Here is a 13,170-nt window from a genome sequence, read left to right as displayed (position 1 = left end):
GCTGTGACTATCCAGAGGTGGGATATAAGAAGCTGCTTTATCCTGAGTCAGATCACTGGTCTGTCCACCTCAGTAACATCTACACTGACTGGCAGCAACTCCCAGCGTTTCAGACTGGGGTCTCTCCGAATCCTACCTGGAGACTCAGCCGTGGACCTTTCCCATTCAAGGCATGTACTATATCACTGAGCTATGGCCCTTCCCCTGGTGGTACAACATTAATATGTTCATTGCTGATCCCTAATATTCAAAATAGAGATGAGGGCAAAATCACCTCCTTCTCTTTCCCCATGGCACACATTTAATGGGACTTGGGCAGATTTACAGAGTGCCTTTCCTAGTGGATGAACGAAAATCTCATTTCTTCTCTGTTTCTGAAATGTCAAGGGTACCTCCTGAGGAAGTCTGTCCTCATTATCCCACTACTCTACCTGTTTTGAGCATCACCTTGGCTAGAGAGAATGTTTGGACAATGAATTTATGGGCCTTTGCTCCTACTTTCCTGATGCAAAAATGATTGTCTGCAGAGCAAAGAAATGGCATAAAACTCAAATGTCTATCTTGCAGCCAAGAAGTGGTATGAACAAAGCAGACTGTAAAGAGCAGTGATTACATTTCAATATTGAAGAAGATTTGAACACAGCTACTCTCCATCTCCCATCTCCTGTTCAGTGACTTTTCTGCTTGCTCTCAGTTGGCAGCTGATGAAAAAGGAGAACAAGGTGTCAGCTCCTGCTGAGATTGCAGCTAAAACATCAGTTGGGCACTTCTGTCTGCTTACTGTCCCTGCCTGCAAGTAGTGTTCCTAACAATCTTCCTAGCAAGAAAGAATGCACACTGGATGAACAGTCCAAACTGTTATGCAAAAAATATGATATATATTGGCACATTAGAATTGGGGTTTTAGTGAAGCATTATTTTGCATCAAAATCAGGATGATTTTCAAGCTGTCGGTGGCATCTGCTTATGCAGGCCAGCATTACCTTTCATTCGACTGGCTGCAAAAGGTTGGCTGGAATGTAATGGTTTCCCTGTTCACATCTCTAAGGCTGTAAACACATTAGTCACCAGAGCAAAGTGTTTCCATTAGCGATACCCTGGAAGGGGAACAGGTTGATCTGCCGATCAGTTGTGAAATCTCTTAGAATTTTTGAAAAAATGCACTCAAACTGCTCCAGGTTTTACAGTCAAAAGGGGCGGGGTTTAACTAGCATTGTGCGCCCCTGTTTTCAGAAGAGAATGGTGGAGACACATTGGAACCGACAGAACAGTGAGTGTGTTTCTACCCAAAGATAGGTTTAGGGAAACAAGGAGGAAATGGTCAAAGGGCACAACACCCAACAGGCCATCTTTGAGGATCAGTTTATTATTGTTAATTAGATTTATTAGTCACTTGATACTCGAAGGTCCCCAAGCAACTTACACAATGTTAAAACAAAAACAAATAAAATACACTATAAAAAATAACAACAAACAACAACAAAATAATAGCAAGAGAACCCCCAGGCAGCCACAGGAAGGTTTGGCAGCATGTTAAAACAAAAAATCGTCTCAGTCTATCAAATGTCTGGAAGGAAAGGTATGTCTTTGCCTGACACCAAAAAGATGACAGGCAAAGGTGCCAGGCAGACTTCACCGGGGGAGCATATTCTATAGATGAGGAGCCACAACTGAAAAGCCCCTCTCCTGTGTCACTACCCTCTAAGAGACATAAGGGTCCAGGAAGGTTCATATCAGGAGAGGTATTCTGAAAGATATTGGGGTCCGGAGCCATAAAGAGCTTTATAGATCAAAACCAGCTCTTTGAATTGGGTTCAGAAATGTACAGGCAGCCAGTGCAGTGGGAACAGGACAGGTGTTATATGCTCTGTTCACCTTGAATCTGTCAACAATCGGACAGCTGCATTCTGCACTAATTGAAAACCATTTTCAAAGGCCACCCTACGTAAAGTGCATTGCAGTAATCCAACCTTGAGGTTACCAGAGCATAGATTACTGTAGCCAGGTTATCCCTCTACAGGTTATCCCTGTCCAGCCTAAGCTGATGGAAGGCACTCTGCGCCATTGAGGCCACCTGTAACTCAAACGACAGCAGTGGATCCAGGAAAAACCCCAAACTATGAACCCGCTCCACCAACAACATCTCAGTCTTGTCTGGATTAACTGCTGGGAGGAAGGGTGGGCTATAAATAAAATAAAATAAATAACGCTTCAGTTTATTGGCCCTCATCCAATCCACTATTACAATCAAGCACTGATTCAGCACTTCCACTGCCTCACCTGCAGAAGATGAAAAGGAGAAATACAGCTGTGTGTCATCAGCATATTGATGACAATGCACTCCAAAATTCTGTATGACCCCATCCAGGGGTTTCATGTGGATGTTAAACAACATGGGGGACAGAACCAATCCCTGCAGTACCCCTTACTGGAGAACCCACAGAGCAGAGCAATGCTCCCCAAGAACCACCTTCTGGAGCTGGCCATTCAAGTAAGAAAGGGACCACCGCAATGCAGTGCCCCCAGTACCCAACTTGGACAGTCACCCCAGAAGGATATCATAGTTCATGATATCAAAAACTTCTGAAAGATCAAGGAGAATCAACAGATTCACATTCCTCCATCTCTCTCCTGACACAGGTCATCGTACAGGGTGACCAAGGCAGTTTCCTTACCAAATTCAGGCCTAATCCCAATTGAAATGGATCTAGAAAATCTGTCTCCTCCAAGAGTACCTGGATCTTGTTGACCATCACCCTCTCAATAACCTTGCCCAGAAAGGGGACATTTGCTACTGGTCTAAAATTTTAGGATCTTCTGGATACAGGAAAGGCTTCTTCAGGAGTGGTCTTACTACTGTCTTCTTCAGGCTGCCTGGGACCATTCCTTTTTGTAGAGAAGCTTCATTATCTCTCTGGCCCACCAGCTATCCCCTCCCTGGCAGATTTTATCAGTCATAGGGTTGCCAGGTCCATGGCCTGATCCTGATCCTGTATCTTTAGGAGAAGAGAAAGTCAGCCAAGTGCAGGTGTTCTTGCAACCCTGTAATGGGAAAAGCCACAAGGTGGAATTCTCCCTTCCCCCTGCAGAACCTTTAAAGATACAGAAGACCTCTTAAAGGCCGGGCCTGGCAACCGTAGTCATGGAGGGCAAGAGTCCAAGATGCAAGTGGTTGCACAGACCCGACCAAGTACTTTGTCCACATCCTCAGGCCACAACAACTGAAACTCATCCAGCAACATCAGACAGGAAGGCACTCCAGACACCTCACCCGGATTAAATTGAACAGATGAATGTCTGATTGTTCTGGCATTGCAGAGACTTGACTCTTCCTACATCTGCTTTAGGGCTAGACACACAATTTACCTTATTCATCTTCTACCAGATGACTCTCCCCACCAACTATGTAATGTGCAGGGCCGTTTTTTACATGGAAAATCCCAATGATTTGGAGAGTCCACTCTCTGATGAGTTCCTGGCCTGTCTCCTCTGCCCTTTTCCTCAAACTACATATTCCATTAATCCTCATTCGGGTTGCTCTTCCTCTGGCCATTGCCTGCTCTGAATGGTACCTTCCGTCTCCTTGCCTTTGGTCTTACAGTTGCTTAGCTTCTCTGCCTCTTTTGGTTTTGTACTACCCCCAAAATGAATCAGGTGCTTTGAGTGTGGTGTTTGAATACTCAGAAATCTAGGGAGCATTTGAAAGGATCCACTTCCCTCTGTTGTCCACTATCCCATCCCTGTCTCCAAGGAGAAAAAAACCCACTGTCCTTGAGAGACAGAACAGGGTAGCAGGTGGTAGTTAGTGTGGGAATCTTTGGCCTTCTGTATGTTGCTGAACTACAGATCCCGTCAACCCCAGCAAGCATGGCCGGGGATGATGGGAGTTGTAGTTCAGCAACCTCTGGAGGGCCAAATTTCCCCCCACAGCTGTGGTAGAAGAAGCTGCCTTAAAGATGGGAGTGGCCTGCTTGGCCTCTGCTACTTTCCCCCAGCTCCTTATAAACTGAAGACACTGCCATTGTACCGATGTAACTGCCAGCTAATTTGCCAAGAGTCATGGGAAGGAGAGACCTATTCTGAGGGAGCTCTTTGCCACCTGCTACCTGAGTCTGAGTCCCTAAAGGGAGTTCTTTACTCTGTGGGAGATGAAGACAGTAGCTGAGCAGGCAATAGAGAATAGGGGAATATGAATAAAACTGAGACAGGCAAGCTTGCTTTCAGCAGCCTGTACCTACCTCAATTCTGCTCACAAGTGTGCATGCACCCCTGATAAAATTCTCATGACACCCCAACGTTTCAGTCCTTTTTGTATCCCCTTTGTAAAGTTTTAATCCTGGCTAAATGAAGAATCCTCAAAGAATCCAAATGGCAATCGGCTTCATTCCTTGAGAAATTGAAAATTCTGAGCCATCACACCCGCTGAACCAATCAATGTGAGAGGCTTACAGCCACAAGGTCAAGGCAATATACTTCAGCTTTCCTGGTGGATAACATAGCTGAAACTCCAAGAAATTAAGTTACCAGAGAAGTCATACACTTATGTATCAAAGTTTTCTATGACCAGATCCTAGCATCCCTTACATGCGTACACACATTTATTCATTTATTTATTATTTGATTTATATCCCGCCCTTCCTCCCAGTAGGGGCCCAGGGCTTCAAACGACATTTGAAGTGCTCAGGTACCTAGTAATGCCGGCATTATAGTTGTGGGGAGAATACATTCAGCTCCATTTTGTCCTTTTCCCTTTCAAATACTTCACCAGTTGAAACTGTTCTGGATGATCCTTTAGCTTTAAACAGCTGTGCACAGTTGCCACAAATTGCTTTTCAGGATATCCTGGTGAGAGGTAGATATGCAGCCAAAACTTCAAATCCAAACTTTAAAGTAAGCTTTTCATACTTTTTTAAATGTACTAACTTTAAATTGCTTTTCCTCCTCCTCCTATTGATTTTCCCCCGTAGAGGCATTCAGTCCAATAGTTATGGGAGGGGGGGAGAATTATAGGAGGAAATACTTTTTCCCCACAGATCCTTACTTTGCCATTAAATGCACTATTTACAAGATCAGCAAGGAATCTTATGGCATCTTAAAAACTAATAGATTTATTGCAGTATAAGCTTTTGAGGACTAGAGCCCACTTTTTCAGATGTACAGAATATTGTCCTCAGTTAGCAGATGGATTTATTTATTGCATTTATATACAGCCTTTCTGCCAAGGTGGCCCCAATATATATGTGCATATGTGGGTGCAATTAATTATTGTTGCATTTATATCCCACAATTCTTCCAAGGAGCTCAAAGTGGCATACATGACTCTTCCCTTTTCCATATTATCTCACAACAACCCTGTGAGGTAAATGGCCCAAAGTCAACCAGTGAGCTTCATGACAGTTGAGGAGTTGAATCCTGGTCTGCCACTCACACACTTCAGGTGTTCACTATAAATGCTTGAAGGGACTCATGCATGACTGGGCTCAGCACATCCCCTAGATCAGGTGTGGGAAACCTTTGGTCCTCTGGATGCTACTGAACTACAACTCCCATCAGTCCTGCACATTGGTCATTCATGCTGGGGCTGATTAAAGTTGAAGTTCAGCACCTACCCTAGATGCTAATGTGCTTGTTGGCCATGCCCTAGGGATGAAAAGATGGGAGTTGTAGTTCAGCACCTACCCTAGATGCTGATGTGCTTCTTGGCCATGTCCTAGGGGTGGAAAGATCTGTCAATTTTGGTTCTCTCTGTTTCTCGTTTTTCCAATCTTAAATTCAGTTCTTCACATTTCTGCAGCAATTTGTGGATTTTTTTTAAAAAAATCCTCATGAAAGTTTTCCAGCATTTTAGTGCAGATTTCTCCCCATAAACATATTTTTATGGGCAGTTTTGACTAATATACACATTTTTGCAAGCAATTTTTCTTCATATAATGCATTTTTGTATGTTATTTTCACGCATATATTTATTTTTATGCACACTTTCCCTTAAGATATGCATTTTTGTAAGCGTTTGGATGGAGAACTGCATTGCTAAATTCAAATAAGTGCAAATTTTGAAGGATGGCTGTTTCGATTCTCATATTGTTTCAGAAAGTGCAGAGTTGATATATTTGGCTTGAAATGCAAACTGAATTGAATTTCTCGTCCATGCCTACCATGCTGCACCGGCTTCAGCATGATCAGCATTGATTTGAAGTGGACCCTATGCACGTAACTCTTCTTTCACCACTACAGTGACTCTTCCAAGTTTAAAAATAATATGAGCAAGTTTTGCTTTAACTGAAGTGACTACCTCATATGAACAAGGCCATAAATAAATATTGAAAGTCTTTCAGTCATCATGGAGTCAGCCTTACAGACATTAATCGGTGTGATTGATATGGCTGTCATTCAGAAGTTATGCTTCTCCCGAGTGAAAATAACACTAAAGGACAAGACTTATTCATAGTAGTGTCCTTAATACAAGCCTCTCTGCACCACTGTAGCTGAACCCAACTTCAAAGTGTGTGTATGTCAGGCCTGCATAGTAAACAAAAGAACTATGTCACCTACTTAGGTAGAAAGTAGGTTAATTTGGGCCAGACTCTTCATTTCTTCTCTAATTGTAATTAATGGTTTGGTGGAGCCCTGCTCTGTAGCTAAAGGGCCCAGGTAATTGCTGCAATATAAATGAAGTAGAAACCACAGATGCACTGTTAGAAGAGCTAGCATTAAACTGGAAACAGCTTGTGGAAAACCACAAGCCTTTAGGTTTAAGGACACCAGATTTCCTGGAAGTATGTATGTGAGACAGGGGAGGGAATGTATTTGCTGAAGTTCCAGATTGGGGGAAACCACTGCTGTGATTGCTTTTCTAAAGAAATAAATGGTAAACTTGTTTAGGCGATTGAGATCACTTGTGGTGAATGCTTTATATAAAACTGAAAAAAAATGTGTTAATTTCTGTTTTGTGCATATTAGTATTCTCCCACCTAATCACAGTTCTGATTTTTTTTATTTCTGTGCTGGAGCTTGGAGCGTCTCCTCATCTTCAGGCTGCATCTCAGTCCCAGCCAGGCCAGCATTGACCCCTCCTATAGGCTGCATGCAGACATGGGGTTTATTGTGTTAATTTTACTGATTATAATGGTAGCACTTCTGTCCTGATTTCTAATGTTCCTTTCACACTGCAGTACGTGTTGCATTATGGAACTGTGGCTTTCTGGCCGATATACCACCATGATCCACTAAATTTCATTCACACCACTGGGCATGGTGTAACACAATAAACGTCATTGGACATGTCATTACTTCTCCACCTTTTCTGCACATGTGCACTTCTGTTGCCCCATGATTCACCCATGAAAATGGCAGGAAAGACCTGTATGCTGGTATATCAGCCATTAACACGTAAATGAGCACTAAACTTCCACTAGATTTCCAGAAGTGACTTTCACATCATGTGAAAGATCAAATAAAATGCTGAAATTATCAGGTAAGGAAATGTCAGGAAATGAAATAAACTGCCATCTCAATGCACCTGTAGTTTACACAACTTCTGTTTACCAACTGAGCTTATGGGGCATTCTCTCCTTTCAGTCAGGGCTGGGCATTTGGTTATGGACTATTTAGACTTGGAGATACTTTGATGGGTTTTTTTTTTTTCCTCATGAGAACTTCCATCTCCAGCATCCTCTCAACTGAAACTATTATTCAAACTCATATTACTCCCCTCCCTCACAACAATATTTTCTAGGTTCAGTTCAAATTAGCATGCTTACATTATATGCTCATTTCCCTAACATAAGCTAGAGCTTTGGCTGCCCTGATCTTCATGCTTCTGTGACATCACAGAAGCTAAGGAAGATTTGCATAGGATGACATTTCTTATCCGATTACTTCCTGTTATATATATTTTATTCCTTGTAACTTTTTTTAACAAATTGGCACATATGGTGATGCCACCTCCCTTACTACCAATATATTTTCAAAGACCAGCTTCTGCGAAGCCTTTTGCACAGCTTCATAGTCTATCTGAGCCCAAGGACGTGTATCTGAAATAAATGCATAATATTCTTTTCCATTTCTCTACCTCTATCCCACCTGCCCCTGCCCTGGCAATCCCTCTGTGGTCAAACCTATGTCAAAATTTAGACAGTAAACTCCCTGGGGCAGGCACTGGTCTTCTTTTACTTTGTAAAGCACTATGTGCATTGACAACACTGTATTAGTGTTATTATTAATAATAGGACCAACTTCCACGATACAAACCTATTAGATCATTAAGATCTTTAGGGAAGGGTTGTACCATGACTTGCAGATTGTCGTGTGGCAGCAGTGCAGTAAAGGGCCATTTATGTGGTCATGCCAACCCTTTGGAATATCCTCCCCCCTGCCCTGTTAATTGGGAATTGTTGACAGTAGTGTTTCAGGATAATGGATTCTACAGTGCTGTATTTCTGGATCTTCTGATATTTGCAATTTTTGAAATGATTTTAATGTATGTTTTTATGTAGTGAATTGTTTTGAGATGTTCTTAATAGCAAGCGCTATAAAAATATTTAAAATACATTAAATAAGCAAACTATTATTAAATACACTGGCTTGGATCCAGAGTTGTCTTGCAGAAGCAGAAAAGTACTTCTGATTGCACAAGTCAGCCCCATTAAATTCTTCTGATTTTTCCATCCTGCTGCAGCTCCTCTGTCCCATGTCATGCTATTCCAGATGGTCCGTTGACTCTCAGGAATAGTCTGTGAAGGTGCAGGGGGCTGTATAGCAGTGAGGGGGAGGAGCTAGAGAAGCCCCATTGCATAAGTGGAGTTCCATTCAATCTTCTCTAGATCCAGCCTACTGTTTTCTGCCAATATAAAAGTTCTGAACTTTATATTTCCATTTCATTCATATCTGTATAGCCATGGTAACTTCGCTTAAATTGCATTTATCTGGCAGGAAGGGTGATCAATATAAATATATACGATTCTAAAATTCAGTTTTGTTGTGTCCTATCAAATTAAACCCAATTCTTTGTTGTTGGTGGTGAAAATGAGACTTTCAGAGCTGCAGAAGCTATCTAGCTTCTAAACTATTGTTTTTATAAGCTATTTTAAATTAATATTCCTTATCATAAATATTAGTGAGGGTGGTAGAGTTTTATCTTTTTGTTCTGTTTGGTTTGTTAACTGTGAATCATCTGACTTTCCCAGGTACCCCTGAGGTCCAAGTCTTATCCCTCTACACAGACTGAGTTTGTTTCCCTTTGTTAGATGCATTTGATTGTAGATGTTGAAATCTTTCCAGAAGCACAGACTGTCATGTCATTCTGGCCAACTGATAATCAAAGTAGAGGCAGTTACAGTATCTCAAGACAACTCAGTATTGCGTCACCGTCTGGAAGCAGGTTTTCTAGCGTGAAGTAAGAGAGTCTCTTAACACCTATTTCCTCACTCTAAACACAAAAGACAAAGAGCAAAGCAAGAATATGGGAAGGGTGTGGTTTGTAGGAAATGTAAGAGATTTATTATTATTATTAATGGGAAAATGGTGGCAACATTTTAGTTGGTTTATAGTAGAGGTACAGTATAATTTTTCAATGTGATAAAAGGAATGGGTTGTTTTATTCCTGTAGGCCATTTTGATAATCTGACTGGCCCCACACCTAATAAGCATAGACACACTTGCATCCAGTGGGAAGAGAAAAGCATTTCCAATACGCCTTAGGGGGGGGGAATCACAAAGTCTATCAAACTGACTCCCTTCAAAAAATTCTGCCATAATAAATGAGTTAATAATTTTTAAGGTGTCATTTTATTCTTTTGTTGTTTTTGCAGCTATACTCTAAAACAGCTACTTATTTTGAACTTTCATTTATAATAAAGTCATCAACACCCACTTAGCTAATAAATACTTCAAAGTAAAAATTACTATTATCATTATTATCTAAAGTAAATCATCTGTCTTCTTTGTCATTTCCCTTCTGTCTTCTTCTGCATACAACACACACTATGTCCTGATACTCAACAGGTATAATATTCCTACCTCCAAATAAACTTCATCCACACTCTCAAGTATCCAACATTAATAGGAAGTACAGATGTTCCTATAGCAATGAAATAGCATACTTGGCTGCCATTCACTCAGTACATTTAGTAAGCTATACTACTTCACATTTCCAGGGTTTACTGATAGATTGTGTTATATAGGGGAAGTTTCACAGTTTGGTGATACAAAACAGCTGAAAAGTTAATTTATTGGACACTTGGAAATACCATTGGCATGTTCAGGGTTGCTTGATTGTATAGAATTATTATAGTCACTGTACTTGTTTTTCATTTTAGGGATGGCCAAATTCTAATCGCTGGGGAACTACATACTTCAGTGCTAGCTGCTCAGATTCCAGTACATGCACAGTCCACCAGAAAGATCTACTGCTATAAGACCTAGGGAGGCTGGAACCATGCATCTGTCTAGGACAGGGTTCACATGCTGGTTGGGGCTGATGGGAGCTGGAATTCAAAAGCAACTGGAGGCGCACAGGTTTGCCACCCCTGGAGTAAAACTTGAAGATGGAGTGGCATGGAAGCTACCTAGCTGGCCTTCTGCTATAGGCTTTTGCTGTCCAAGGAAGAATTAGCGTTCCTAATATGGGATCAAGATAGTGCTTCATAGAATTCTTGGAACCAGACAGAATAGTGATGTCATGCGTGGCCCAGAGATCACCAGTTTGTCCACTCTGCTATATTCCATGAAAAGCAATAAAGACAGAACACATGTATACTGCATCTCACATCAGATTTGTAAGAGCCTTTACATGACTTCTTTTTTTCCAGGAAATTGGATGGAGAAACATTAGTGTTCAGGTAGGCAAGGCCTATTTGGCATGTAGAAAAAGTTGTGCAAGAAAATGTTATTGTATGTAACTATGTATTCATTTTGAGTGCTCCCTCCTCCCCATCTCCTGCCCTCCATTTCACACGCAGTGACTCCCCTGGGAACCACATAAGAATTAAAAGTAGAAATGAATGGGATTGATGATGGCTCTATGCATCTGCAACAGTTTTTGCTGTGTGAAATGTCTAGAAGTGTTCCATAGACAGGATAATTTATTGCATATTTGAGCTGTGACATAATCCATAATCCAGCCATAATCCTCTCTTGTGTAACTAAGTGTTTGAATGAAGCCCCACCAGAGCAGCTGCTTTTGAAGTGCCATGTCGTTAACCATTTTGGAAAAACAACAAATATCAGATGATCCTGCCCCTTCATAATGATTTCTCTTTGTATACTTTGGATTCATCACTTGCCAACATTTGTTTTTGACTGACTTCATGTTACATCTAACAAACATATATAAAGTGCAAAAAATGTAACTGAAACCACAAAAATGTGTTTTATCATCCATAAGAAGTGGCAGCACACATTGTGAAATGCATTGTGGAGTAAACACTGGGGGGAAACTCTGTACTGAGCTCAGACATATTTTACTTGCAAAGTGCACACCATTAAAATAGGGAGGAAATGGAGAAGATCAATGCTGTCATAATGCTAGAACTCGTGGACATTCAAAGAAGCTGAATGTTGGAAGATTCAGGACAGACAAAAGGAAGTACTTCTTTACTCAGTGCATAGTTAAACGATGGAATTTGCTCCCACAAGATGCAGTAATGGCCACCAGCTTGGATGGCTTTAAAAGAAGATTAGACAAATTCATGGAGGACAGGGCTATCAATGGCTACTAGCCATGATGGCTGTGCTCTGCCACCCTAGTCAGAGGCAGCATGCTTCTGAAAACCAGTTGCTGGAAGCCTCAGGAGGGGAGAGTGTTCTTGCACTCAGGTCCTGCTTGCGGGCTTCCCCCAGGCACCTGGTTGGCCACTGTGAGAACAGGATGCTGGACTAGATGGGCCACTGGCCTGATCCAGCAGGCTCTTCTTATGTTCTTATGTTCTTAATGGAGGAATAGGGCAGGAAGCACATTGGTTAATAGAGGCCCCATTTCTAGGTGCAAGCCTGGCAACCCCTTCCAGTAGAATGTTAAATAATCAACAGGATGGATAGTTAGATTCTGTTCCATTCCAGTTTTGTGCGCACTCAAATATAGGTCCATCCTGTCTAGGGTTGCCAGATCTCTGGCTTTTGCCCAGAGACTCTGGTTATTGGGGGTCCTCTCCAGGTGAGTCACCTTAAACTCTGTACTCTTAGCTTTCATTTTTTTTAAAAAGGTAAGTTTCTAGGTTCTAAGTTCTAGTTTCTAAGAAGTTTCTAAGTTCAAGAGATAATACACCAAAACGTCAGCCCCCCCAAAAAATGTTCGAAGCTGGCTGTTGTAATCCCTGCCCTTTCAGGTTTTTAGCCAATAAGTGAAATCAGGGTTGTGATTCACAAGAGATTTGCTGACCTCCAGGCAAAAGCTAGAACCCATTGCAAATCTTGAAAACAGATTCCTTTTCCTGTTTGTCTGCACAAAGTTGAGTGCGTGTATAATATGTTATACTTTTCTAATTATAAGGAGTCAAACAAGTTTAAATTTTACTGGGCTGCTGAAGAGGGAAATTTATTTGTTTAATTCATAGCCTGTTTTGAAAACCTTCCCGATATGACGTTTTAATCCATTACCCACTTTTCTAGGAGTAAAGCTGCAATGCTAATCCCACATACCTGGGAGTAAACCCCACTGAATTCAGTAGGGCTTACTTTTGAGTAGACATGGTTAGGATTGTGCTGTAAATCAGTGGGACTTTTGAGTGAACATAGCAAAGAACTGTGTTGTAAATCTTTCTCTGCCCCACCAATTCTTTTTTTAAAAGCAACTAGGCAGGGCTTACTTGCTTAGAATTATTATCAGAATTATAATTTGTTACCCGCCTTTCACCCAAAGGTCAATGCTTTTATTTGGTGTTTGTTGTTGTTGTTATGTGCCTTCAAGTCGATTATGTCTTATGAATTATGTCCCTATGAATCAGTGACCTCCAAGAGCATCTGTTGTGAACCACCCTGTTCAGATATTGTAAGTTCAGGTCTGTAGCTTCCTTTATGGAATAAATCCATCTCTTGTTTGGCCTTCCTCTTTTTCTACTCCCTTCTGTTTTTCCAGCATTATTATCTAATACTGATTTTTTTTAAAAATGTTCTGCACTGACTAACTGGTTTTAACAATAAACTATTATATAGGGTGTATATATTTTTACATCT

At 41.3% G+C, this 13,170-nt stretch overlaps 1 long non-coding RNA gene across 1 annotated transcript; it reads left to right on the top strand.

The window, feature by feature from the left end:
- The first annotated feature begins 4,810 nt into the window (after positions 1 to 4,810).
- LOC133384450 (uncharacterized) lies at positions 4,811 to 11,332 on the top strand. Its single transcript, XR_009762566.1, has 3 exons — positions 4,811 to 4,890; positions 9,186 to 9,394; positions 10,317 to 11,332. It is a non-coding gene; the product is annotated as an uncharacterized LOC133384450 (long non-coding RNA).
- Positions 11,333 to 13,170: the final 1,838 nt, after the last annotated feature.

This window comes from Rhineura floridana, chromosome 4, assembly GCF_030035675.1.
Source record: "Rhineura floridana isolate rRhiFlo1 chromosome 4, rRhiFlo1.hap2, whole genome shotgun sequence".
Classification (NCBI taxonomy): domain Eukaryota; kingdom Metazoa; phylum Chordata; class Lepidosauria; order Squamata; family Rhineuridae; genus Rhineura; species Rhineura floridana.
This window is presented reverse-complemented; position numbering and strand designations above follow the sequence as displayed.